This window comes from Phragmites australis, chromosome 22, assembly GCF_958298935.1.
Source record: "Phragmites australis chromosome 22, lpPhrAust1.1, whole genome shotgun sequence".
NCBI lineage: Eukaryota > Viridiplantae > Streptophyta > Magnoliopsida > Poales > Poaceae > Phragmites > Phragmites australis.
Genome location: NC_084942.1, coordinates 16,774,206 through 16,789,532, shown reverse-complemented (window position 1 = coordinate 16,789,532; position 15,327 = coordinate 16,774,206). Strand labels below are relative to the sequence as shown.

The window sequence follows — 15,327 nt, the reverse complement described above, 5'->3', positions numbered from 1 at the left end:
AGAAACATACATGTAGGTATCAACAACCACAATGCATTCATATCAGGTTCCTAGGCTGATAGAAAACACTTGCTCTTTCTCCAAAATATAACCATAAAGATAGATGACACTTGCTCCTATAAACACAAAGCCACATAGACATTGGGAGAGATTAAGACCATGCAGATTTGAATGCATAACCCGTAGAGATCTCAAGGCTTCACTTCTTAAGTTGCTTCAAAAGCCATCTCTTTCTTCTTTCCATTGGAAGTGCCAGCAGAGACTCAAACTTGCGTGCATCAGAAGTGAGGATATCAAACAAGTCTAGCTCAATATCTTCATCCAACCCTTGTATCTCTTACAATGCGGTAAGAACTTCCTTTGATGTAGAACCTTTTCGCGCATCGTCTTTCAGTGCTTCAGCAAATGCATCCAGTTTTTGAGACATAATTGAGGTGAAAGAATCTTTAGACCGCTATCTTTTTAGACTTCTTGAAGTTGATATTGAACCAGGTTCCTTGGCAGCACCACCCTCCTTGCCCATTTCCCTAGAACTCTCAGCCGCAGTCCTTGCTGCCTCACCGTTAGCATGATCTTTGCAATACACTAGGCTTATTAGATCCCAGAATTTGACAACCTTGTACCTATAGGCATTTGCTTCCTTGTTTGCCTACAAAAGTTCAAACACAAGCATCTCAGTTGCTAACAGGAGGAAAAAGCACGAGTGCAAATGGCTACATATTAATATGTGTTAACGGATTTATATTCCTACTATGCATTGCTGAGCATTAATATGCATGGATTTATATTAATATGTGCTACAGAAGTGGGCTTTAAAACAAATTGACAAAGTGAGAAGGAATCTCCTATGGATAGGGACTGAAGAAGCAAACAGAGGTCACTCTTGGTCTGAACGGGTGAGTCGACCAAAGCAACTAGGCGGTTTGGGCATTCTTGATATGAACCGTTTCAGCCAAGAGCTACAACTGCGTTGGCTTTTGGTATGAATGGGCAGATCCAGATCAGCCATGGGTCGGCACGATACACCTTGTGACGATTCTGATAAACAGCTCTTCAGAGCAAGCACATATGTGACCCAGGGCAATGGTAGGCTAACCAAATTCTGAAAATGTACTAGCAAGTGAAGAGTAACAAGTAGATTCTAAATTTGTCACTCTTTGGGACAATGTGCAGCATGTACAGTTTAATTTAACATACCCAAATAACTCTATGCAAATGTACTAGCAAGTGAAGAGTAACAAGTAGAGGGATTATGAAATTTACCACGATGTATTCGTCCCAAACAGCATCACTATCAACTGATAGCCTGTTCTTGTCCCAGTCCCAACCAAATCCACTTGTCCCTAGCATCTTGCTTATGATAGAGTAGTGCTTATCAAATGTCTTGCTCCTGGACATGATGTTATCATTGGTGATATCCATACCACACTTCTCCCGGACATTCTTCACGGCAGCGGTGTAAACATGAGGCTTCCATCCATTTTGACTTCTATCTCCTTTGTTGTAGTACTCCACAAATGTGTTCAGTAGAGCTTCGTCCATGTCATCAGTCCAAGAGACATAACCCCTCCCAGATTTTTTTGCCTTTCTCCATATCCTATAGCCAAAGAAAATTACTAGACATTAGTAAAAGCCATTTCAATCAAATAAAAGGCCAGAGACATGCAAAGGTAAGAATGTAACTTAGAACTAAACTTGCAACTTAAGTAAACAAAGTAATAGGCAACATCATGCAAAGGTAAGAATGTAAATTTTAGACATACAGGTACATACATACAAAGGTAAGAATGTAAATTTGAACTAAACATGTTGGCCTCGTCTCGCTTCGTAATCAACAAACATTTGGTTAGCCTTGGTGTCCCTGAAATTGCTCCATTCATTTGATGATTGAACATGTGTAATCATACTCATCTCTCCTTGAACTTCAGCAGATATCACCCTATCAACTTGACGTATAAGTAAATCATCCATATACCTTTGCCTATCAATTAGAAAGTTGTGTAATATACAACAAGCATTAATGATCCTAATCTGCACGAAGTTAGAACGAGTGAGTTAATAGATGCTTAAAAAAACTCAGAACTGAATTTTTGGCTAGTCTACTAACTATGGTATACCTGATTTTTTAAGTAAAAATACGAGTTGCTTCTCAATATAGCCCATCTCATCTTCAAAAGCCCAAATGTTCTTTCTACCACATTTCTAGCTGATGAATGGCACAAGTTGAATAACTCTTTTGCAGTAGATGGGTTATTCCCTTGAGCAGTCCACTCATTCAAGTGGTAGCGTGTGGATCGATATGGAGCAAGGAACCCCGGACCATTGGTGTATCCAGCATCTACTAGATAGTATTTTCCTATTATTTAAGCAATAAGCATCATTATTTTTCAATTAAGATTGTGTTAGTAAATCTAATTTAGTGTTATGATATGTGTAATTACCATTTGGAACAACAAATGCATCCTCTCGGGTCATTGCATCACATAACACACGTGAATCTGAAGCAGATCCTTCCCACCCTGCTAAGACATAAACAAACTTCATCTGCCGATCACAAACCCCCAAAACAATGGTGGTAATATGTTGCTTTCTATTCCTATACCTCCCTTGGTCAGCCATTGACACAAAAACATCGATGTGTGTACCATCCAGTGCACCAAGATAATCTTCAAACCACCTCCATTTGGAATCCTCTAGTTGTATAGCTGATGGGTCAGGAAGCTTAATAAACTCATGGCATAACGATAGAACACCTCTTAAAACCTCATTAAAATGTCGGCTAATTGGCTCAAGCGACCACCCGTATGTGCTGCGAATTAACCTCATCTTCGTGCCATGCCCCACTATAAGTAAAAAGATTGCCACTTTTTCTTCTACTAACACATTTAAAGTATCATGTAGACCACACCTCTCATATAGGATGGCACATAGGTCAGAAAATGACCTCATAGTTAAGCGCAAGCTATCATAACAATAAACATTTGAACCCTGGTACAGGTTTCTCAGCATTTATTTTCTTCTAATAACATCTCTCTCTGCCACTTCATCAACATTAACAATTTACCTAGGCCTTTTCCTACGATACCAATGTGCGATCATAGTCAAAACAATAACTAATACAACAGCTGCCCTCTTCCTCTTCTTCCTTCTCTTCCTCCTTATTTCATCCTCACTTGTATTATTAGAAACCATCATCTAAACACATGTACATACAAGGAATAAGAAATATTATATATGAAGTGCATATACAAGAAAAAAAAATATTGGCGTGCATATACAGGGAAAAAATATTATACATGAAGTGCATATACATGAATAAGAAACACAATTTGATGGCTAGATTCAAATAGTAACAACAAACTGGACTACGCAACAGAATAATATAGTATTATGTATATCTAGCATTGGGGGTTTACTTTGTAAATCTAGTAATAATGAAACCTGAACCTCAGTTCCTAATTGCAAAGCTTCCCTAAACCCAACTAATGAGCTCCGAAGTGTTTACTTTGTATAACAAAAAGCTGCAGAAGATCCTCATTACTAATGCTAGCAAACAAAGGGGATTTACAAAGATGTTGATTTGTCTCTTAAGCATGTAGCCGGTCACTCAACATCACTTCATGTCCAAACAATTTGGAGGTCAAAACATTCAGATCGGAGCATCAAATTTCAGATATTGTAGTGGTGGACCGGCCTTGTGGAGGAAAACTCATCGGGAGGATCCCTTCTCGCCACTTACGAGTAGCGGCACTGAGGATGCAGTGACTGCGACGAGTGTGGCAGTCGCAACAGGAAAGAATTACAGTACGACGGTCGGTTATGCGTGGAGCACCTGGTCATCCGCGAACCCAAGCGCATGGCGGATCCCGTAGGCGCACTGCTAGCGTGACTCATGAATCGGTGAGTAGATCCAATTGGCGTTGGCCTCTATTAGGAAGTAGATCAGGAACACCAAACCCTACTCCGAATCGCACCACTGGAGGAGGAGGGGAGGAGGAAGAGGAGGAGGAGGTACCTGTGGTCGCATACCGACGACCGGCGACGATGGGGAGCGCACGACGGCAGCAAGGAGCGTGTCGAGGCCAGGACTCGGGGTTGAGATGAATGAGTCGGGCGGATCGAGGAGCAGATGGAATGCCCCTTTCCTTTTTTTGGGGGGGGGGGGGGTTTGAATCTGAAGCTGGCCTCCGATGAAGTTTGGAAAGCGCTAGAATCACACTTTCCAATTCCATGGTCCATCCAAACAGGCCGGGCTTGAAAAGTAATTTCAATTTGACCCATTTCGGAGGATCAAACAGACCCTTAATGGAATGCTGCGGGCCTGCCCTAGTGAGAAAAAATAGAAGAAGGATCGATTTTCAGAGTATCCATCTATCTCCTGCCGGCTGCCCACATCAAGAAACCTACTTTTCTTCATTCCTCAGGATGCGCTAGATTGGGTGCAATGCAGACACAACACCCACACTGCCACACATCGCCTCTTTTGTTTATTTAGGGTGGCACTGGTTTTTCTTTATTAAATTAAATTTCATAAACTGTACTTATTCTTCCTAAACCATCAAAGAGCCAAACTTCTGAGAACTTGTTCAAAGAAAACACTTTTTCTTGCCGAAAGTATAAAACAATCACACTTGGACTAACTAATATGTGTAGTTTTATGCAATTTACACTTTCTTTTTTCCTTTGCAGGTACTCGAATGAATGGCCTGGTTGGTTTGTGCGCGAATCAGTTCAATCCAGTCCATCTACATTCCTCAGGCGTCCTTGGTTCGGCCGCCACCAAATTCGCATTTAGCAAGAGCCTTTGAGAACAGGGTCTCAAAAATCATAGAAAACAGCTCGGTATTTATGTATATTGGCTAATTTGGTTTGCACCGTATTTAGAAATTAATCGGTTTTTAAATTTAAATTCAAAAAATTTAAAAAATAAAAATCTAAAAATACTAGAGACAATTCTATGACCTGCTGTGAAAAAAAAATCAAAAATAATGACGTTTGCATCGTATTTAATGGAGAGGAAGTTAAAAAAAAGTTGCTAAAATAGGTTGTATGAATATGATGATTTGGCCCATTACGTTAAAAATCTTAACATGCAAACACATATTTTTTATACATAGGATGTATCTTAAGGTGGTCTTTAAAATTGTTTTCACTTTATTTAGAGTTTTATTATTTTTTTAATAATTTTTACAAAGTTCACAAGTATAAAGTGAACATGTTAATAAATAATACTGTAATTAATTTTTTCATGTCTCCCATGATTTTTCCTACATAAATCATAGTATAAGTAAACTAATAAAAGTGGTTCCACTAATTTTGGAGATGTGATGCGGTAGTTATGAATTAATCTAGTTGCAACATATTTACACAATCATGCATGTTACAATAAATATTTCATGAATTCATGTATTTTTAAAAGATATAGGATCATGTAAGAAGACAAAAAAATTAGTTTAATGATTTTTGGATTAGCAAAGAATTAACTATGCATTTAACTAGGTTTAGCAAATACATTTTCTCACAGAAAGTATAAAATTCTTTTTTATGATTGTAAATAATTTTATAATGTAGATCATATTACAAGAAAACTAACAAAATTTGTTTCACTTGATTTGAAACTCAGATGAATTAGTTATCGATTTTACAAAATTGGGCTATTTTTTTTATCGAAAACTGAGTGGTTTTCGATCGAATTCAAGCGGTTTTCGATCACAAACAAGATGCAGGAAATGCGGTTGGTTTTCATTACAATTCAATCAGTTTTCGGTTCAAATCGAGCGGTTCAATTTGGTCGGTTTTTTTCTCTGATTTACAAAATTGACTTACTGAATTTGAGCGAATTCTCATCGAATTTTGAGTGATTTTCATAATATTCGTGAATTTCAGAAAATGGCCGCTGAGCAGTTTCTGAATTTCAAACGGTTTTGTGAACCCTGTTTGGGAACCCTTTGTTTTGTAAGGTTAAACTATTGTAGAATAATCGAGACATAAGAGACAGTCGATCGAAAAGAGAGAATCATTGTTCATTCCATTGATTTGATCACATATAAATAAATATTGAACGGGTGAGTTTATGTCCGTTCGCAACTACCAGGCAGTTGCTAAGGGTGATTGATCAGTTCACGATACTCCCCTTGATCAATATCGATATATGTATAGACCAAATAGAAAATTTCTACAAAACCCTATAGAAAAAATATGAGTATCGAGGGTTAATTTCTAATAATGTATCCGGAGAATACCAGATGATGGGTGCGTGATCAATATTTCCGGTGGCTGTTGGTGGGTGTGTGTCGAAGAAACTCAAGAACACTAAGGTTTATTCAGGTTCAGACCTCTCTTAAGATAGTAGCCTTACGTTCTGAGTATTCTTTTATGAGTTGGATGAACTTATCCAGAGTATCGCTCTTTACAAGCCCGGTCCTCTCCCTTCATATAGCAGTGTAGCAAAAATGGTCCTATTAAGCTATGATTGTGATCTGATAGCATAGTCATTGAGACTAACATGTTTATCAAAAAAAATATGTTAGTAGGTCTCATAGATGCAATCCATCAAGAAACTACCGCAACCGAGATAAAGTTTGATTGAATTAGAAAAAGTCCCAGAAAAATTGTTCTCACCAGAAGGTCTGGCGCTGGAAGAATCGCACTCACCGGAGCATTATGTCAAGAGGAAGTTTGCCTCACCGGATGATCCGGTGATAAGGAATATACATACTGGAGCAATTCTATCAGAAGGAGTCAGAGTGGATTGCACTCACCGGAAGGTCCGGCGATCAGAAGAGATGTACATCGAACTAATTCTTGCAGAGAAAAATCCAAATGCAGAAGATCAAAGATCTAATCACCGGATAGTCCAGTGATGAAGTGATGCACACCGGAGGCTTCACCGGAGTATTTAACAGAAGGTGTGGAAAATCCAGAAAAGGAGAAGTTCAACACACCGAAACGTCTGGCGATGAAGATAATGAACGCCGCAGCAATTTACACAGAGATGCTGCCGAAGATGAGAAGGCTCAAGTGTACTCATAGGATAGTTTGGTAATAGATTGAAGATTATACTGGACAATTCGGTGTTCATAAGAACTCTGAATGGAGTTCCAACAGCTAGTTTCTGAGAATGTACACACCGGATGGTCCGGTGCTTGTACCTCTGTTAACGTCGGATCATTAAATGGTCACCGAATATGTGAGCCGTTGGGACAACGGCTAGTCTGTGGGGTTGAGGCTATAAATACCCCTCCACTCATTCATTTGAAGCGGCTGGAGTCCAAAGAAACCCTTGTACACCTAAGAAGACATTCAAGCCATCCAAGAGCATAAAGTGTTCATCCAAGGCGATTAAACATACCCTTATTGAGTGATTAGTGCTTATAGGTCTAGAGAGAAGAGTTGCTAAATGATGCAACCTAGAGTGTGGATCAAGGAGTGATCCAAAAGTGTACCGAGAGGTACGCTGGCGCTTTAGAGTCTTTGTGACTCGCTGGTAACTTGTTGACCCTCCGACTTGGTGTAGAGCGGTGGCAAGAGGATTGTGCAGGGACGCGGAGACCCTTATCTTTGTGACTAAAGCTCTGAAGTAAAGACGACGTACAAGTGACCGAAAGAGAGGTTAGTGGTGAGACCTCACATTGGTGGCTTGGTGGCTCATGGTGCTTGAGGCCTTGTCTTGGTGGCTTGGTATCTTAAGAGCCGTGATCGGAAGAGACTTGACGACTGGGAGCATATTCTTTGTGGAGCTCCAACATGGATTAGAGGTGGCTTGTGTGCTACCGATACCACGGGATAAAAATCCCTCGTGCTGAGTTTGTCTCTCTACCTTATTTACATTTCTGCATTTACTTACTTGGAATTTACCTTACAATTCTCTTAAGCGGTAGAATAGACACACTAGATAAGCCTAGAGCACATTTAGATAGAAATTGAGATAGGTTTATCTTGTGAAAGTTTTGGAGCCAATAGTTTTAAGTGTCTTAATTCACCCCCTCTTAGGACGTCCTCGATTTCCTTCAAGCAGGAGGTGAGATGTACCATGTACATACAAGCAGACCATGTCAAGTACGGTGGCTACCCTATAACTGACGAAAATAATTACTCTTAGTTCATCATTACACGGAGTGGGCACACCCAACCCACCGTGTTCATCCTGCACACCCTGTCCCATCTGCCAAACACCATCATGCTAGCTGCAAGCCCGTCACGCTCGCCTGCCAGTCCATCACGCTCGCCTGCCAGGCCATCCCGTGGAGTTTTCACCTTCAAGCCTTCTCCTGGGTGTGGGTGTCATGGTTTGTGTCGCTTCAGGGTCTTCTCGAGGTCGATGTCCTGGGCCTGGTGATCGACGAGGACATGGTCTTCTCGAGGTCGATGTCGTCCGGGAAATCAACTTGGCGCCCGCCCGACTCCTCCATCGGCCAGCATCGCTCCGGTCGGCAGTCAATCTAGTTGCGGTGATGATCGAGTTGCTCGGATCCGAATATAGACCATTGGTGGAGGCCCTGTTAGTAGTGCTGGATGGCAGAGGGTTGACCAACCCTGCCCCGACCAGACTCGCTCTGACCAGTCCCAGCACCGACCAGGTCTACACTAACCAGGACTCGCTCCGACCAATGTCACCCTGACCAGGCTCGCACCGACCAGACCGACATCGACTAGGCTCGCTTCAACCAGCGTCGCCCTGACCAGGCCAAAGCTATTTGGCTGCTGCTGAACAAGGCTCTATGCCAGTGGGGGAGAGCGCGGCGGAGGACTTGGCTTCCGAAGAAGCATCCAAACACGCCCGCGGGACACCGGTCATCAGCGGCTTTATGAGAATGAGGCTCGTGCTGACCCCTCCACCCATGCGGTAAGTTTCCTGGTTAGGTGTAGATGCTTTGGAAGTTTTCTTTCTTTTTTGACTCTGTGATCTGTTGTTGCTACAGGTCCTCAACCCCACCATAGGTGTCGGTCATAACTCCTCCTCCGATGCTTCATCAAGACGTTCCAACCCCCAGCCTTCAGTGGCTCCAACGCCAGGAGCACTGGTCGTGACCTTCACGTCAACGGAGCTGGTCGTGGATCCTGCTCCAGCCTCCGACCTTCTTTCCTTAGTCGCCAGCCTTCCCGCCTCCATTCGAAGATTGATCGCTGAGAAGGAGGCAATAGAAAGTAGGTACGCCGAGCTAGAGAGGTTGGTGGCCAAAGAGAAGGAAACGAGGCGCTTACTTCAGTGGGAAAATACCAAGCTTCAACAGGAAAATACCACGCTCACTGTTGAATGTTCTTAGCTCAAGGAAGATGAGCGAAAGACCTGCGATATTCTTGAGGAAGCCTTTAAGATAACCCGGCAACCCCTGAGAGTGTTGGGCTAAACGCCGTCGACCCGAAGGACGACAAAGCTACTTAGGGTTGGGTCTACGCCATCCAAGTCCTAACGGAGAAGTTTGCCTAACTCCCGAGCATCCTGGCGGTGAGGACCTTGGAGGACGTGACGACGACAGTGAAAGCCACGGTGGCATATGTTCTCAAGTGCTACTGTTGTCGTCACCCCAACTTCAACCTTAGGACCATCCAGGAGGGGGTCGTGACCGCCGGTCCTATAGCCATGGAGATGCTAGAGGCAGAGTGTCAAGGGCCGGTGGATTTCGTAGGGCCTATCTTCCAGGTGAAGACCATTGAGGAGGATGTAGAAGAAGAGTAAATCTCGAACTATAATTTAGGATTGTATTATGCATGAATGAAGCTTTTAATTTCTCTGATAAGCTTGTGTCACTGCTATGGTTGTAGAGTCCCAGAATTGACCACCCCTCCTGCTCGCTCCTAGCCTCCGACCACGCCTGTTGAAAATGCTTATGACCAGAGTAGCCTAGAAGCGGTGGATGATTGTAAGACCCGCGCTGCCGGGATCTCCTGTGCCTCCTGTATCAGTCCCTGGATTACGTAGCTAATACGCACAGTATAATAGTTGTAGTATCATAGTCTAACTTAGTACATAAACTTAAGGTACTGAGTAATAAAGGTTTACAAACCGTACTACGCATTACAAACCTGGCCTACGGCCATCAAAGTACACAGCGGAAACCATGCCCAAGCCACAAGCAGTGAGGGTGCGAACACGACACTCATGACTATTCTTCATCCCCGGCTTCACCTGTGGCGAAGTCGACATCAGCTTCTTCTTCTGAATGACAACAAGAGTGAGTACGGAAGGTACTCAGCAAGCCCTATACTACTTTCAAGGGTTGATAGATGCATAATGGTGTAGTTCAAGGATAAGGCTTTACAGTTATAGTTTTAGCATAAAGCTATTTTATGCAGGTATTTCATTTTATCATCAGCTATTGATTTTAAAAGAATTTCAAAAGTTCAAAAACCAGTAACCAGCTGTATCTGGGGGTTTTTCGTTCATGGGAGGGGCTACACCTCACTCCGCAGTCCCTTTTATCACATCTAGTGTACCTCTAGTACCACACAGCTTCTGGCGGATCGAGCCAGAAACCTCATCACATGGATATCTAATCTACACACTCACTTATCAAAACCCACGCACCCAGAGTCTAGTCAAAACGGTTACTGCTGTCGCATGTCCATAACCGTGGACACGGCTATTCGAATAGGTTTACACTCTGCAGAGGTTGTACAGCTTTACCCATACGATATGCTCAGCCTCCAACCGTTGCAAGCGGAGGAGCGAATCATAACGAGATTCTCCAAACACCTTTCCTGCCGGGCTTTTCCACGCGATCCATCAAGTACCAAAGGCCATGTTCCGAAGGCCAGTCCCATTTTTAAGCCTAAGCCGGCTAGCAACCTCCAAACATCAGGACAACTGGTAACTTGGCTCAAGCGTTGCTCTCAGCCTCCTGGTATTATGCCCAACTCAGTTTGGTGAAAGAAAAGTCAAGTCCTGCCCATACAAGACGCATGGTTGCACGGGGTGGCTAAGCATGACGGCGCATTGACTCGGTCCTTAAGCGACCAGGGCAGGTATCTTCCAGCAATGAGTACCCCCACGATACCTCACGCCCCCAAGAGCACCCTCCCCGGAGGACTACTCTACCTGCCATCGCCAAAACAGTTTTCACCCATTTTTACACATCACCTTCCATGTCCCACATGACATTAAGGATTTCCCGACCATCACGGAATTCACAACCATCAAGGAAGCATGGTATATGAGTTATCATTGATAATAGTAAATCTTGCCTTTGAAGAGAAGTATTTTAAAAGCGATATCTCCGAGGAGATGTATTCCATCCTAAGCATGCTAGATACTAAGACGTCGTCTATTGTTAATATATGTAATAACAGGTATTCCTAGGGTGATATGCATTCTGAATGATGACATATAAGGTATAGCAGTGTTGATAGGATTAACTATTACATGTAGTTTGAAAGGAAAACGCAATATATAGCACATGCGATAATAAGTTCGATTTTAGTTGATCATGTATATTATTTGAAAACCATAGGTTCAATATGATCAAGGAGATAGGACTTGCCTTCTCCAGAGGTTTCCTCGAGGTCTTGGTTGAAGTCAGGATCCTCCTTAGTCCTGACACTCCCGGCGCAGAACTCGCAGAATATGTGCTCTTGCTCTCCTGCAATTATAACTACGATTAACTACGAGCTATACTAGGGAGAATTCATTTAATACCATTTGGAAATCCAAATAAGCCGTAAAGGACATCTCAACGTGACCAATGAGTAGATCTCGATTTTTGATGAATCTCGGTGAAAGAATCACCGAAATCGGAGCCAGAACGGAAAAGTTACGGCTCTCGGAAGATTAAATCGAATTTAATTCAGAAATAAAATCCTAAAATACACTATTCATAGGTGGGGCCCATGTGAACAGTACCAATAGGACCCAATTAGTTTCAACCCGGGCCTGGATGGGCCGGATTTGGGCTCTGAACGGGCTGGGTCGCACAGTACCGCGCTCGCACAGTCTCTGGGCTGGGGGTTAACGGGCTCGGGGAACTGGGCCGATCTACGGGGCATAGCCCAGTAGTAGTTAAGCCGGCCAGGCCGGCTACTGGGCCAATTCAGGCCTGCTGGCCAGGCCAAGTTTACGGCCCGAGGCCGTTTTGGTACGGGTGCGCGCGGGTGTGGCCCGACGGCGCACGCGCGCTGGCGTGTGGCGGGAGGAAGGGGATTTGGCATCGGCGGCGAGTGGCTGCGGCAGCGCAGCGCCGGGAACCTCGACGGCGGCGCGCTCTAGCCGGATTTTGCAGCGACGATAGCACGCCAGGCCTCTACACAATACGGCGGACTCATCTGGCGGTCCGTCGACGATAGCTAGCCATGGATACAGCGTCGGGCAGCGGTCGGAGGGCAAAAATAGCGTGGCGCGACTCGGGCAGCACTTCCCCTGTACGGGGAGGTGATCTACCTGCAAGAAAATGGGGCCTAAAGCCCCGGGCAGCATGGCTCTATGGCCGGCAGTCACATGGAGTACCAATGCAAGCCGGTGGCGAGAAGTTGCCGGCGGCGGACTCAACCACACGACGGAGCACGGCTATGCGCACAGAATCACTACGGGGGCCACCTATATGCTAATTCTGCAACTCTAGGAGGGCGAGGGGACTCACCAGAAGGGCGGATGGCGGTGGTCGTGATGGCTGAAGCTTGGTTGAAGGACGATGGCGGAGCGGCTCGGCTTCTCTACGCGGATGGCTCACGTACGGCCTATAGCGATCAGGCGGTGGCACGGGGACAGCGTCTGATCGCCCGGTCCTCCTTGACAACACGTCGGTGGCACGTCGTCAGCGGTGAGTGATGGTGGCGTGAATTGGAGGCGGCGGTGGTAAGTCTGGTGAAAGGAGGCAAACAGGGGTGCGGCCATGCTATTTATTAGCAAGAGAGAAAGGTCGGTGCGGCGAGAGGGACACGGGAATGTGGCGCATCGTACTGTCCTCGGCGAGCGGCAGGGTGCGGCGTGAGGACGGTAGCGTGGCGGTGGCGGTGGCGGCTCTGGTCCACGACCGGGCGACGCGCGGCAAAAGGCTGCCAGCGCGAGCGTACGGCAGCGCAATCGCCGGGCATGGGCGCTGAAGGGGCCGAGAGAGAGAGGGGGGGGGGAATGAGAGAGGAGAGCTAGCGATGGCCAGCGAGCTGGTGCGCCGTGCTGGCGAAAAGAGAAGGGGGAGGAAGGAGACGCGCAGGCGGCGGCGATGGCTGACGCGTGGCACGAGGGGACGGCTCAGGCAACGTTTCTCAGCGCGAGCGTGTAGCAACGGGCCGAGACCGAGAGGATGGGGAGTGGGCCGTGGCGACGTGCTTGCGGCCCAGCGCAGGGGAGGAGGTAAAGGTTAAAAGGGCCGAGAAGTTGGGCTGCGCAAGGGAAAAGAAAGAGAAGTCGGCCCACTTGGAATTTAAAGGAGAAAAGAAAGAGAGAATTAGTTGGAATCTTTGGGATAATTCAATTTGGAATATTGAATTGGGATTAAGATCAAGTTCCTTTGAAATATTTGGACTTGATCTAGAGACCTTGAAAATGGTTTGAATCCATAAATTTGAATTCAAAATAGATTTGAGCTGAGCAGAGGCTAAGAGTAAGATTGAAATTGAGAAACATTCAATTTCGATCCTCCTTACAAGGTTCCATAGAAATCTCTAGCAACACATATAAACTAACTTGATGCAGCAACTAAATTGGAACTCCTTCTATTATTTTTAGAACACCTACTCAACTCAACAAGTCCAACAGATATGAGTGTGCATATACTGACACACACACACATCCACGTACTCATCTTAGCCAACTTATCTAATCCTAAAAAGTTTTAATTTGGGGCTAACTTTGTAATCAACCACATACCTGATTCAGGATGTTACAATGATTGCGAGCTTAGGTTTGCGGTCGAGCAACGGATCCTAAAATGTGATTTTTGAGGTGTGTTGGCCCTACCACCATTAAGTCACGTGAATTCCCAAGCTAGCCAAGTGAGACTCGACCAGCTGACTCCTGCATAGTTTGTGACATGTTTCCATGACCAGCTTGTCAGGAGGAGCTGTTGGCGGTGGAGGGAGACTTGGAGTGAGTGATGAGGGAGGATGACTAGCTGCGGGCGTGTTTCTATGATCATCTCAGTTAGGCGTTCACCCCCTTCGACTCACTACTCTAGGCTACCAGCATTCAGATCTGCCCCACTCCTAGAGACATCATAACTGGTCACGTCAACTAGTTCTTGGCGGCCTCCGAGGAGACGGGTGCGCTCGAGGAGAGGCTGCGCAGGAACATTAGTGGCCACTTGTTTGCGACCACCATCCATGGCACTTGTCTTGCCTTCGCTTGTGTCAACGAGCAGTTCACTGATTTGGACCTTGCTACGGTAATCTTTGAAGGCTTCGCCAGTGTCCGGAAGACCACAAAGGAGCTTCACGACCTTACGGGGTCATTTCTTTTTGCGGCTCAGTCTCTACTTTGGTTCGTCCGTTTTGACCCGTAGAAGGGCATCTTTGGATCCTAGGAATATTGAATAAAACTGTTAGAAACAACCCTCGGTATTACCCGAGTGATTGTTTTGTAAAGAAAGAACCTGCTTTTATGTAAATTTTCCCTGCGCTCATATGGCGAGTAGGTTCTGAGTGCTTGTTACATTTAGGGGGACCAAGCCTTTCCGTACCTAGGGAGGATTGTGTTGACCCACTCATTAGCTAGGTTCTCGGCACTAAGGATGGCCTTTAGCACGATAAGCCTTTCAGTGGCGACCAGCGCTGGACCCGAGCTAGAGCTTGTGGCATCGTGGTTGTTAACCCTTGGGCGCCTTCCGCCTGGCAGCGTGCGAGCGGTCAACTTTGGATCTCGTCCCATTAACATGAGCGAGTGGGCTAAACAAATCAGGCTGTAAGAAAACAAATCACATATCCCAATAATTCTAGCCCCCGACTGTCTGATCGGTAGAAGAAACTACCGACCAGGCGGTCAAATTCTTGAAACAGATATGCTTACAATTTGGTGGGAGATCGTGTTTGTTCGTGAAGTCCTACAACACTAAAAGCTTGGTTTCTTGGATTTGAAACACTTACAAGTCAATGTCCACGCTTGTCCGGAAAGTCCTGCAAAATAGAAAAAACAGGCTCATTATTGAGCAGCCTCATACACAGAACCAGCGTTTCACGGATTGTGTAATTTGCGACCGACCACCTTAGCTAACCTGACCCCGTTAGGCTTGGGAACTATAGGTTGCTTTGGAGTGCCCCTCCCTCCCCGGGAGGAGCCTATTACGACCTGTCCAGCCTTGGAATGAACCCAGGTCGAGGTCACCCATGACCAGTGCCATTCCCGCGCCTAGTGGTCGCGGAGGCACCTGAGGCCTTGTTGGGACCGGGTTGCTCGAGCCT

General features: G+C 45.2%; 1 pseudogene; it reads right to left on the bottom strand.

Annotated features, from left to right (window-relative positions):
- Window positions 1-199: 199 nt before the first annotated feature.
- LOC133904539 (uncharacterized) lies at window positions 200-2,544 on the bottom strand (annotated as a pseudogene).
- Between the last annotated feature and the right edge of the window lie 12,783 nt (window positions 2,545-15,327).